The sequence below is a fragment of the Mustela lutreola genome, chromosome 13 (assembly GCF_030435805.1).
Source record: "Mustela lutreola isolate mMusLut2 chromosome 13, mMusLut2.pri, whole genome shotgun sequence".
Classification (NCBI taxonomy): Eukaryota; Metazoa; Chordata; class Mammalia; order Carnivora; family Mustelidae; genus Mustela; species Mustela lutreola.
In genome coordinates, this window is record NC_081302.1 from 24,138,274 (window position 1) to 24,151,137 (window position 12,864).

Below are 12,864 nucleotides of genomic sequence, written 5' to 3' on the forward strand. Positions count from 1 at the left end.
AGCAAGAAGTCTGCTTGTCCCTCTGTCTCTGCTCATCCCCCTACTCACTCGCTCTCTCAAATAAATAAATAAAATCTTTATTTTTATTTATGTTTATTTATTTATTTATAAATAATAAATAAATATAAATCTTTATTTTTATTTATGTTTATTTATTTATTTATAAATAAACATAAATAAAAATAAAGATTTTTTATAAATAAATAAAATATTTTATTTATTTATGTTTATTTATAAATAAATAAACAAATAACTGACTGGCTAATCCAAGAGTAGTAGGAAATGGAAATAGTTTAAAAAATATGTACTGTTGATGGCAATGTATACAGGAGAAGAGTTTGACTTTATTTAGGAAAGATGGACATATGTGTTCCCTAAGACCAAGTTATTCCACTTAGAATAAGCTTAGACTCAAAAGTAGCATAATGCATGTGCAGGAATGATTATCGCAGGATTCTCAATAGTAGAGGGGGGAAAATGAATAAATGAATTGTGATTAAATGAATAAATAAATGAATAAAATGAATAAATGAATTGTGATTGATTCTAAATGTCATTATCACTAAAAGCAAGAATACAAAACTGCTTTAATAAAAATGATCCCACAATTACATAAAACAACTAAAAGAGGTTGGAAAACATGCTCTTAGGTGAAAGAAAAAAGAAAAAACACTGCTTATAGCATGCATTCTACATGTGAAATGTTCGATAACAGACAATATTAAACTATACAGTTTAAAGGATGTGTACATCATTGAGAAAACCATAGAGACAAGTGAAATAATGAATATCACAAAAATCATTATAATGGTGACTTCTGGGAAATAGCTGAATTTGTGACTGAAATAATCACGAGACAAGGGGAGAGGATTTTGAGTTGCTGGTGATATTTTATTACTTCTTGACTAGAGTGGTGTTTACACAGGTATTCACATTATGATTATTCATTAAACAATATATTTTGTTCTTTTGTTATCTGTATGAAACATTATTAAAATGTGATCTAGGTTAATATTTTCGTTTTAGTATCCTTACTATTCTTTTTAAGTACTGATACTTACTGTATAAATAAATATCTCATTACTTGCAGTATCTTTATCCTGTGTTTTCACCATAACATAAAAAGAATACCACAGCATGAAATGCATATAGGACTTTTACAGAGCACTGACACTAAAATTTTCAGTGAGAGTTTTGTGTGTAAAAGGACACCCAAAGGCAGAAGGAAGAAGCATGACCTAAATCCCCAAGTAGTCATGAAGATAATGACTTTGAAAACGTATGTCAGAAATATTTTAGGAACTTAGAAAAATACAGATGGTGAATACATATGTGTAAAATGATACTATTAAAAATGTATATATAAAGATAAACTGTATCATAATTACCAAAATCCCTAAAAAATCAAATGATTATTTACATTTATATTTAAGGAGTAATTTGAGGGGATATTTATGCAGTTATTATTTTCCTGAATATGGCTAATTTGTTAATTACAGATATAGGATATAATGGAACCAACTTAAAGCTGAACACATGGATTTTTGTTTCAAGACCACAGTATTTTTCTATATTGTTCCAAAAGCTTATTGCAATGAGAATAAAAGATACAATTGACTCCTCAAAAATGGGCTAGGACAGTATGGGTCCACTTATATGACTATTTTTTTCAATAAATACAATCTTATGAATATATTTTCTCTTAATATTTTCTTAATCACATTTCCTTTTCTCTAGCTTACTTAATGGTAGAATACAATATATAATATATATAAGATATAAAATATGTATTAATTGAATGTTTATATTATTGTTAAGGCTTCTGGTGTATGAAAAGTTAAATATGTACAGGGGTCAATGTCCCTAACCCCATTGTTGTTCAAAGGTCAACTGACTATGCAAAAACAAAACAAAAACAAAAAGCCAAAGACATAGTAAACCATTTAAACATTACTTTAGTATCAACTACCACACTTTCTTCTAAACTATGTATACATGTATTTGTCATATATACATATCAAGTTATTCCTACCTTGTAAGTGATGAAACCAATTTAAATAAATTATCTTATCACTGATTGTGATCTCAAAGCTAGTAATTAAAATCCAAAAATAAAATTTAAGGCTGATAGTTGTGTAACTTACACATGATTAAGAAGCATTGCTTTAATTTAAGGCCCAAGTATTCTGTAAAAGCTACATTAACAAATAAAACAGATTCTTTTTCCAGGTAACTATGTACTATTTTAAATCATATATGATAGGTGGAAAATTAATCAGCAAATAAGGTATGTTTTAAAGGGAAAAAAAAAAGGAGATGAAAGAGCTCTAAGCAACAGATACTGGCTAAATAAGCATCTACTGAGGTTTTTAAACCTGAATAAATGAAGCAGAAAATACAAGGTCCTGATAAATCAACTAAACAAGGTGACTTTCTCAGGGGAAGAAGTGGCAACAGAAATGATAGGAATGGGGATAGATTTCCCAACTTTACAATGGATGTGTGGTGAAGAATTTCACACACAAAAAAAATAACACATGATTCCTTGACCCATTCTTAACAGCTCTTTTATAACTCAGTATGTTTTGAGAATGAGGGCTGGATTTTCCCCTTACTCCAGAATCCCAAGAAATACTTGTCTGAAATATGAGGACTATTTGTTTTGATTTCATCATTGCTCCTTAACAACAGGGGTAAGACTCTCTACAAAGAGGAAACATTTTGGGCCATGATTCTAGGATTTTGGGGGAAGGGGGTGATCTTTGCTAGGTCTCAAATTTAGAGTATAGGAAATAGCTGATTCATTGAAACACTATCCTGAGCTTAAACACTATCTTGAACTTGTGGACATCATCCTTCCCTAAACTATCTATCTTTCTCTAAAATATTTCCAATCCATTATCAACTCTTTCCCAATATTTTCTGTTGAACTCGTTAAGCTTTATCTCTTTAGAAAAGCTTAGTGTTTTCAATTGCTTCCAAGAAAAAAGTCATAAAACTTAACAACACTCTAATTTTTTTCTTTTGGCTAAGATCAGGTATATTTTTTTCCTATTATTTAGCCCTAAACATATCTACAATAAGAATTTCATCCACCATTACATTATTTCCTTGTTTTGATCTATAAATAATTAATACATGTATTTGCAACCCAACACAAAGCAAAACCAATCCCCTGACCTGTTACGATAAAGCCCAAATCACACAATGTTTTCTGGATTTATGTTTGGTTTTCTTCTTAAAATTGAAGAAACAGAATCCATCATTTGGATTTGCTTATCTTAGGCTATCTACTTTGGAAAATTGTTAATGGAACATTTGCCTTGCTATAGAAATCACATTCTTGTTTCTTGTTCATTTTTCTGTTTCTCTTTTAACTGGTGACAAACTCAAATGTTCATTACATATTGTGGAAAGAGAAAAAACAAGCCCAGTCATTATTTCAAGTTTTATATTAAAATGCTGCTAGGGGTGCCTGAGTGGCTTAATTAGTTAAGTGATTCTTGATTTTGGCTCAGATCATTTCAGTTATGAAATGTAGACCCGCCTCAGGTTCCACATTCAGCACAGAAACTGCTTTAGAGTCTTTCCCCTTCTCCCCCTCCCTCCCTTTCTTTTTCACAAAAATTAAATAGGTAGATAGGGAGGTTGGTAGGTAGATAGATAGAAAGATAGATAATAGATAGATAGATAGATAGATAGATAGATAAAAATCCAAAAAAAAAAAAATAAGTTGCTCAATGAGACCAGCTTTGACAGGAATGTTAGGGAATGAAACAAGGTGCTTAAGTATATTATATGAAAGATGGAACAAAATCAGTCAGAATTTAGTTTTAGTCCAAGAATATACCCTGCAGAAATTCTCAGTCTTTGTGGAAACATGTGACATTAGTTATAGAACAAGATGACAGAGCAGCAAAATGGTGGTTGCAGTTTATCAGCTATTGGGTGATCAACTTGAGTTCAGGAAAATTTTAGTGGCGAGGAACAGGTGGAGACAAGTTTTTCAAGGGTGATAGTAAAATATTTTTTAATTTTTTAGGGATTCTGAAAGTCATTCATTTTGGCCATCCTTTGGCTCAGGAAAACTTTCTTATGCTGAATATCAGAGTTCAGACTGTAACCCTATCCAGATTCCCAGGTTTGGAGAACAAATGAAGTCCCATAGCACAGGAATGTTTAGTCCAATTTTCTGTGTGATTGATCTTTCTTATGAATTCATTCATCACATAGTGGCTATACAAAAGTGCCTATGGATCTGGACAAGATACAATACAGAATTGTGATGTTAAGAAACACAAGAAACATTAATACACTCTGAAGTGTTTCCATTAGCAACACTGACTCTTCTCTAGTCAGGAAAAAAAAAAATCTTACATCTGAATTTCTCCATTTGGAAAGTGACAGAGGGGCCAGATTTCCAAGTTTTGGTATCTTTCTGTTTACTTCTTTAAGCTATCAGTTAAGTGTTGGCAAAGCCAGGGATTAGTTATTTTTAAAAGTATTAGAAATAAACAGAAAACTTAAATTTTTAATCCCTGATAATTAAAAATTTATAATTTTAAACTATAACAAATGATGTAAAGATAGTTATAATTTTTTAAAAGAGAGAGAAGAAAAGGGGAACAATTGGTGGCTTTTTGCATTTAGAGTCTGTATCTGGAAATATAAGTCAGAAGTATGAAAATTGGTTATTTGAACAAAAATTTTTGGAAAAGTTGAGTTATTTATGATGTTTTTTGTTTCTAGATAATCCCCAAAGACTCTCAGTTTTACATTTATAAGCATCAAAGATATCCAGGTCATGGGATTATGAGGCATTGTGAGTTTGAAAATACAAATCCAAGAATCTGTGCTTTTAAAGATAACTGCCTTGTTAGTAGGACCTGATACGGTCTTTTTCCAAAGAAGTGTTAAGACAATCCTTATTTTGTTTTCCAGGTTTTCCTTTGGTAAATCTGCTTAGACCTGTTAGTTACAGACTTTTGAATATGGCAATAAACCTTAAAAAGTTGGCAGTAAGTTCTTAGACATATAATTGCTAGCCTTACCAGGTGAGAGTTAAGAAGATGATAACCTTTTATTTCCCACCAGTGAATTTTTTATCAGCTGAGGAAGTAAAGGATACCTCAGGTCATGGCAGCTAATCCTTCAAAAAAAATTGTCCAAGCCTTAGTTGTTCTTTTATTTTTCACTACTGATACAGGATGATAAAGGCGATGGAATTTCTGGATGATGAACAGTACCATTATAGCTATTTGATTACAGTTCTTATAAAATAGACACTTCTATCTCTAGATAAAAAGCTTAGTAATAAATACATCAAGTTGAAAATACAAAGACTAGGAGGTTGGTTGTTGTTTGTTTTATTTCATCTTGTTTTTTAGTTGTAAATGCAGTTGCCATTTGGAAGAGGAAGCCTTATGGCCATCTTAAAAATATATAGACAATAGTAAACATATATATACCCACTTGAAGGAGGTTACTGCATAAAGTCTATTTGTTAAATATCAAATAGACATTGAAGCTTTTGTTCTTGCTTATGGCTACCATTTGCCTGGATTATAAATTTGGCAGATGGGACATGTGCCAAAAACATCCTAGGAAGTTTTGGGTGAAATGATCCTAGCTATAGTGATTTTAAGATTTCAGCCAATTTGTTATCGTGTTTATGATCAAACTGAATAGCTATGTTAATAAATTATGTTATTTAATTATGTTAATCATTATTGTAATCAATGATTATTCTTGAAGTGAAATCATTTTGTAAACAGAATAGACATGAACAAACATTTATAGCAATTTGACTTACATTAAAAACCAAACTTATTGTCATTAATTGTATCTGATACTCAAGTATATTGACTTTGGAACAAAAATCATTTTGTAGAGTTATTATGCAAGACTTTCTGCTTAAACGTGAGAGTATTTTAATCTGAGGATTTCAATGAATCTTTGACAGGGACACAAGTCAACTCATAACAGTGCACCCTCTGTCTTCCTCCAAATTAATGTCTTTCCCTTATGGAAAATAAATTCACCACAATCCCACATCCTCAAAAGGATTATTAATCCATTTCAGTGATTTCAGTTTCAACTCAAAGTCCCAAACCTCATCTAAATATAACCAACTCAAACTCACCTAAATCAGTTACAGGTGAGAATCCAGCTATGTTCATCCAGGGACAAAATTCACTGTTATCTATGTACTTGTGAAATTTGAAGCCAAGTTATATACTTATAAAATATATTGTTGGGATAGTTATAGGATAGAAATTGCTATTCCAAAAAGGTATAAACAGAAGGAAGAGGGGTCTCAAGTCCCAGGCAAGTCTGAAAACAAGCAGGGAAAATTCAATTCGATTTCAAAGCTTTGAAAATAATCCTGGACAGGAGACTTTTGTTCAGTTCTCCTCAGTTCTCCTCAACTTTTCCCACGTACATTGCATGTCATCTCACTGACCCTAGCCTGTGTTGATCTGTGGGGGAAAAAAACATGGAAATTAAAGAGCTACCACTTTTCTTGCTCTTTGCTTCTTCCCTGCACTATTGCAGTACAGACAGTCCCTGACTTAAAATGGTTCAACTTAGGAGTTTTTAAATTTGCAATGGTACAAAAGTGATACACATTCAGTAGAAATCATAACTGGAATTTTTAATTTTGCTCTTTTCCTGGGCTAATAATAGGTGTTATGATGTTCTCTCCTGATGCTGGGCACAGCAACTCCCACTTAGCCACATGATCACCAGGGTAAATAAGTGAAACATTTATAACCAGTCTGTTTTCTCTTTATGTACAGAATCCAACATATTACATGAGATATTCAATTGTTTATAATAAAATATGTTTTATGTTGGAGGAGTATGCGCAACTGTAAGCCAATGCAAGTGTTCTGAGCATATTTGAGGTAGGCTAGGCTAACTTGGGATGTTTGATAAGTTAGGTATATTAAATGTATTATAGACTTATATTTTCACATTATGATGGGCAAGGTGTAACCTCATCATAAGTCAGGGAAAACCTATATTTGTACAATAGCTTGATTATTACTTTCAGTATGGCCCATTGTCCCAGTTGACTACCTTGACACCTGGCAGTATAACAACTGCCATAAAGCACAGTAGTTTCACTTTCAGGGTCACTATCTTTATTTCACAACAAAAAGATTTCACTTCAGTGTCCCATGAAGAGACAGAAACAGATTATAAGGGAAAGTTTAAGAAGAAAATAGGACCCTTCAACAAATCATGCCTCTCTTTAATTATAAGTCCTTTTCCAAGTTCACCATCAAATAGTCATGTTTGGTACCACAGGTACCATAACCTTTGCTTAATATTTTGTGCATTAAAATTAAACACTAATAGTTTTTAAGACTTGTTGAAGGTTATGTATTAAATTCTGAATTCCTGAAGATAGTTTTCTGTTTCCTCTAGTTAAAATTAACAATGCTTATTTTGTTTTTCAATAGATATGCTCTCAGAATATAGAAAGAAGAATTTTTCATATAATTATTTTGGGTTTTGGATGATGTGTGATATGTGTGCATGGATGCATATTGGGTGTATATGTGCATGCGAGCAATAAGATATAGAGACAGTAAAACACAAAAGGGCTATATATAGAAATTTCCAGGTTTATAATTTTAAATAACTAAGATTAAAATGTTGGAGGAGATAAAAGACTAGACTGAATGCTTCAAGTTGGGACAGGAAATGATAAATATTGCATGGCAGATCTGAAAAAAATACAAATTCTACAATTGAAAAATACGATTATCAAAATTAAAAACTCAATGACACCAGATTAAATAAGTGAAGAAAAATTGGCAAATTGAAGACAGGTTAGAATAAAGGGAAAAAAATAAGAGAACAACTAAGAAAAGTAATGAAATAATTGCACATTTTCAAACTCTCACAAAACCTGAGAAAAATGAAATATGGAATTAAAAATTAAAAACAAATATAAAGAGAGGTCTATAAAATAACCAGTAAGATAGGGAAAGGATTTATTTTATCTTCAAAGAAGTAACAATCATGCTTTATAATTAAGAACAACAGTTGGCTTTTGAACAAAAAGTTTGGAAGCTGGATAATAATAATGGATAACTGCTTGCAACTGGGGAGGGCATTTTGTCCCAAGCATAGGCAATAATTGGGTTCACTGTTTTTATTTAATTTAAATACATAATAAAACTGAGTAGAAACAACTTTGCTTTTTATTATTATCATACATTGGGGCTTCTAAATAGTGTCAATGATAAAGCATTGGTTATTTGGATCCTACACACACATGTTTCAGAATGCTGCTGAAAAATGTGTTGGTTAGGATTATATACTCCATAAAAATCCTCTTTAAGAATGAAGGTGGATACCTAGGCATTTTTATAGGTTAACCTTGTGTCATACAAACATGTTGAACTCACTTATTGGTTCTAGTAGCTTTTCTTCTTGGTAAATTCTGTAGCATTTTTCATATAGAAAATTAACTTGTCTCCAAATAAAATAGTTCTACTCCTTCCCCCTGTAGATCATAATGCCTTTTATTTCATTTATCTGTTTTATAGTGGCTAAAACTTCCAGTAAAATATTGAGGAGAAATAGTAGATGGACATCCTTGCCTATTCCCTGCTTTTAGGTGGAAAATTGCTAGTCCTTTACCATTAAATGTAATATTAGCTGTAGGTTTTTCACAGTAACCTTGTATCAGTTTGTAGAAGTTTCCTTCTAATAACGACTCTTAAAAACAAACAAACAAAAAAAAAACCACAAACAAAAAAACCAAACTCATAACAATACCAAACATTGACAACGATATAGTGCTCACACATTTCAATTTGTACACCCCCTTTGGAAAATTTTTTCTAGTCATCTAGTGATCTTGAAAACAGCTTTTTAAAGATTTTATTACTTATCTGTCAGTGAGAGAGAGATAGATAACAAGTAGGGGGAGCAGCAGGCAGGATGAGGGGGAGAAGCAGGCTCCTTGCTGAGCAGGGATCCTGATGCAGGGCTTGATCCCAGGACCCCAGGATCATGACCTGAGCCAAAGGTAGAAACTTAACCAACTGAGCCACCCAGCACCCCTTGAAAACAATTTCTAAACCAAATTGTATGCACATGTGTACCAAAAGATGCAAAAAACAATATTGGTAACAATATTATTTGTCAGCGTTTTAAACTGGAAAATTAAAATAGCAATCCATGATTTCCAATTAATTGGAATATAATTTACTCAAGGGAATAACATATAGAAATTAAGATGGCATAGGTAGAGCTATAGTCAGCAACATGCATGAGTCTTATAAAAGTAGTGCTGAGTAACAGAAGCAAAATCTGAAGGGCTACATACAGTATAATTAATTTATATGAATTTAAAACATAATCAAAAGCACTCTGAGTTAATCTGTTAGAAATCATAATAGTAGTTGACTTTGAGTATGCAGGCAGCTTTTGATGTAACTGTGGGTATGCCGATTCTCTGCATATGTGTTATACTAAGTTGAAAAAAATTAGAAAATTTGTCCAAATAGAAATATGCTATAATACATTTGGACCACCTTTTGCCTCATTGAATCTGAGAGAGCAAGATGGGTCACCAGAAGTTCTACGGGAGCCATCTGAGAAAATCTGGCCAGGGTTCTGATGGTTGCCACATCTGCTCAAACCGGCACAGTCTGGCCCAGAAAAATGTGCTTCAGTATGTGTCGCCAGTGTTTCTGTCAGTATGGGAAAGATATAGGCATCATTAAGGTGGATTAGGTGAATTTCCTTGAATGTGTCATCCAAGATATGTACCTCAACTGCAGACCCAGTATACCTACCTTAATGTTAACTCATTGTACATAAAACTAAAATATTTCAATTATGAAAAACAAATAAAATTTAGACCTATAAACCAAATATCTATCCTTCCCTCCATCTTCCTGCAAATAGTTCAGCAACATTCATTGATTTCAAAAATACTAGGTAAAAGAAGGATTAAATGAATTTGAGGCAATAGAAAATAAGCTTTGTGTTTCAATTAGATTTTTACACTTAAGGCAGGAACAATAACCTCAAAATGAAAGTCCTCCTTCTCTAAGGCAACAATGTATTACTGATTAAAACCTGTCCTTACCACTTAAAAAAAAAAAAAAAAAAAAGACTTCATGTTCAAGAGTCTCCTATTTTAAAGAACCAAGGACTTAGCTTTGAAGGACCCTGAGCTTAATTTGTTTGCAGTAGGAAAGAAATAGGAACAAGAACAGAGAAGAACTTTACCTTCTTGTCCCTGGACTCTTGTTAAAGATTACCTATAACGTTTGCCTTTCTGATGGGGTTAAGCTCAATGAAACCCATAAAGAAATTCACTATATGAAAATATTAAACTAGCTTTAATGCAGAAATGGTGACAAGAATCAGCATGTTGGTTTAAGGCTTATGTAACACTCCCTAACTAAGTGTCTTAGGACCAACCCAAAAATAATTTTGGAGAAAATATCAATTTGCATTTATCTGAATATTTGTCAAGAACTATCTGATAAAAGCAAGTGAACCTGAATACTTGGTGCTTGAAATAATCGAAATTACCTAGGTGGCTAGAAGGTTCATGGGTCTAAGCACTTCTCATCAGATGCAATAAAGGGAGAAGTTTATGATGAATAACAAGAGGAAGTAAAGTGTGTTTCTGAAAACACTTGCAGATGAATAGACCAAGTAAGTTCCTACTACCTATTCCCCACCAAAATCTGGATGCTACATAAGATACTATGTCACCTGGGATTTAGAAGTCATGGGGAAATAATATGTAGAAGACAGATATAACCCTATATTTAGTAGGTTAAAACAATATTTGAATGAAAATTTATTCAATTCATTGACATTATCTCAAGTGATTAAATTATGTTACGGAAGCCAGAAGATAGAACATGAGATGATATTTCAAGTTTGTTTTTTAGAAAAATAAATTTATAACTTTACACATTTCAGTTTCAGTTGTGAAAGTTTATTTGACTCATAGTAAAATAATTAATATTGTTAAATATCTTCTACTTAGTGGACTCCTATAGCCAGAAAAGCACAAAGGCCCAATGATTAATAGAATCTAATGATTTTTTAAAAAGAGCTAAGGCTAGATTATTACCCTAGCATGACCCATTCATTTCACAAAGATGTTACCAGAGGTCCTCTCTAGTTTCCAAATTTTAGAGTCCCTTAAGCCTTTTGACTAGTTTACAACCCAAACAGTGTTTTTGTTCCCCTGAGTTTTAGTCAACTGCTCATTGTATGATGTTGGTCATAAAATGACTTTGATTTTTAAATTTTCTTTTTTTTTTTAAACTTAACAATTGTCTTTATTTATTTTTTTTAAAGATTTTATTTATTTATTTGACAGAGATCACAAGGAAGCAGAGAGGCAGGCTGAGAGAGAGGTAGGGAAGCAGGCTCTCTGCTGAGCAGGGAGCCTGATACGGGGCTCAATGCCAGGACCCTGGGATTATGACATTAGCCAAAGGCAGAGGCTTTAACCCACTGAGCCACCCAGGCGCCCCTGATTTTTAAATTTTCTATTCAAATTTTTCATTGACATTTACCTTACCTGAGCACTAAATTTTAGAAAAGTATCTCATGTTCAAGTCTATTCAAACCGTCCAAGATATGTCCTAAGAGTTCCACCATTTATTTGTTTATTTTTAATTGCCTGAGAAAAGGGAAAGGAGAAAGCTTTCGTATCAAAGCATCTACTGCCCATGTCGAGCTAACAAATATTTTCAGGTAATACTATGCTCCATAGTTTATTGATATCTGTTTGCAGTGTAGATAAAAATAAGGTGAATATACTACTTTGGCACTTCATAGGTAATATGTACCTGTGGCCACTTGATGATTTGCTAAATTTAAGGCAAATCTTAGAAAATCATAATATTTTGAATTACTTACCATCTTTATATGATAAAGAGGATTACACATTTGGATTTCTGATTGATTTTAGTTATATCATTACCTGACAAATAAATGATCAGTATGAAGACACAAGTAGTATCTAGTGGACTACAGTAAATAAATATAATCAAGTTTGATGTACTTGCAGATAACTGATGAAACAAAGTATTTTGTATCAAACTGTTGTATGTTCACCTGGTCTAATATAATGAAAATTAATAATGTGGGAATAATTACCAATAGGAATTTTAAAAACTTCAAACATGAATGTAAATGCCTAAGTAAACTCACAAGAAGGAAAAAATAGAATATAATTTCAATCTTTAATTGCCAGTTTATTTGATACTTACCGACATCAAGTATAAAATGAATGTTTCTCTTTACATATCAGAAGCCAACAACACATGCTTGAGGGCATTTGTAGCTCTTTATATCCATACCTTAATAAAGATAATAAATATATCCTTTAGTTAGAGTAGAAAAGGTCTTATTCAGATAGATTTCTCTAGAAATACTTAAAAATTATTATAAGAACAGAAACATGAGTGAAACTGGTAGTGTGGAATCACTTAGGTTTATTTTCAGAATTTTCTGAAATTTTTTTCTTAAGTTTTATTTTATTTTTTTATTTGAGAGAAAGAGAGAGAGAGCACATGAGAGGGGAGAAGGTCAGAGGAAGAAGCAGACTCCCTGCAGAGCCAGGAGCTTGATGTGGGACTTGATCCCCGAACTCCAAGATCATGACCTGAGCCAAAGGCAGTGGCTTAACCAACTGAGCCACCCAGGCATCCCTGAAGGTTTTTTTTTTTTTTAATTAAGAAAAGAATAATTAATTTCCACAAGAATGATTTTTTTAAATGGCTAACCCATCACATAGAATGGAAAGTATACTGTAGAAATAATTAACTTAATATTATGGTAAATGAAATCGTAATTACTATG

The 12,864-nt window shown here is 32.2% G+C and overlaps 1 pseudogene; it reads left to right on the forward strand.

The window, feature by feature from the left end:
* The first annotated feature begins 9,587 nt into the window (after positions 1–9,587).
* On the forward strand, positions 9,588–9,759 carry LOC131813753 (small ribosomal subunit protein uS14-like; annotated as a pseudogene).
* Positions 9,760–12,864: the final 3,105 nt, after the last annotated feature.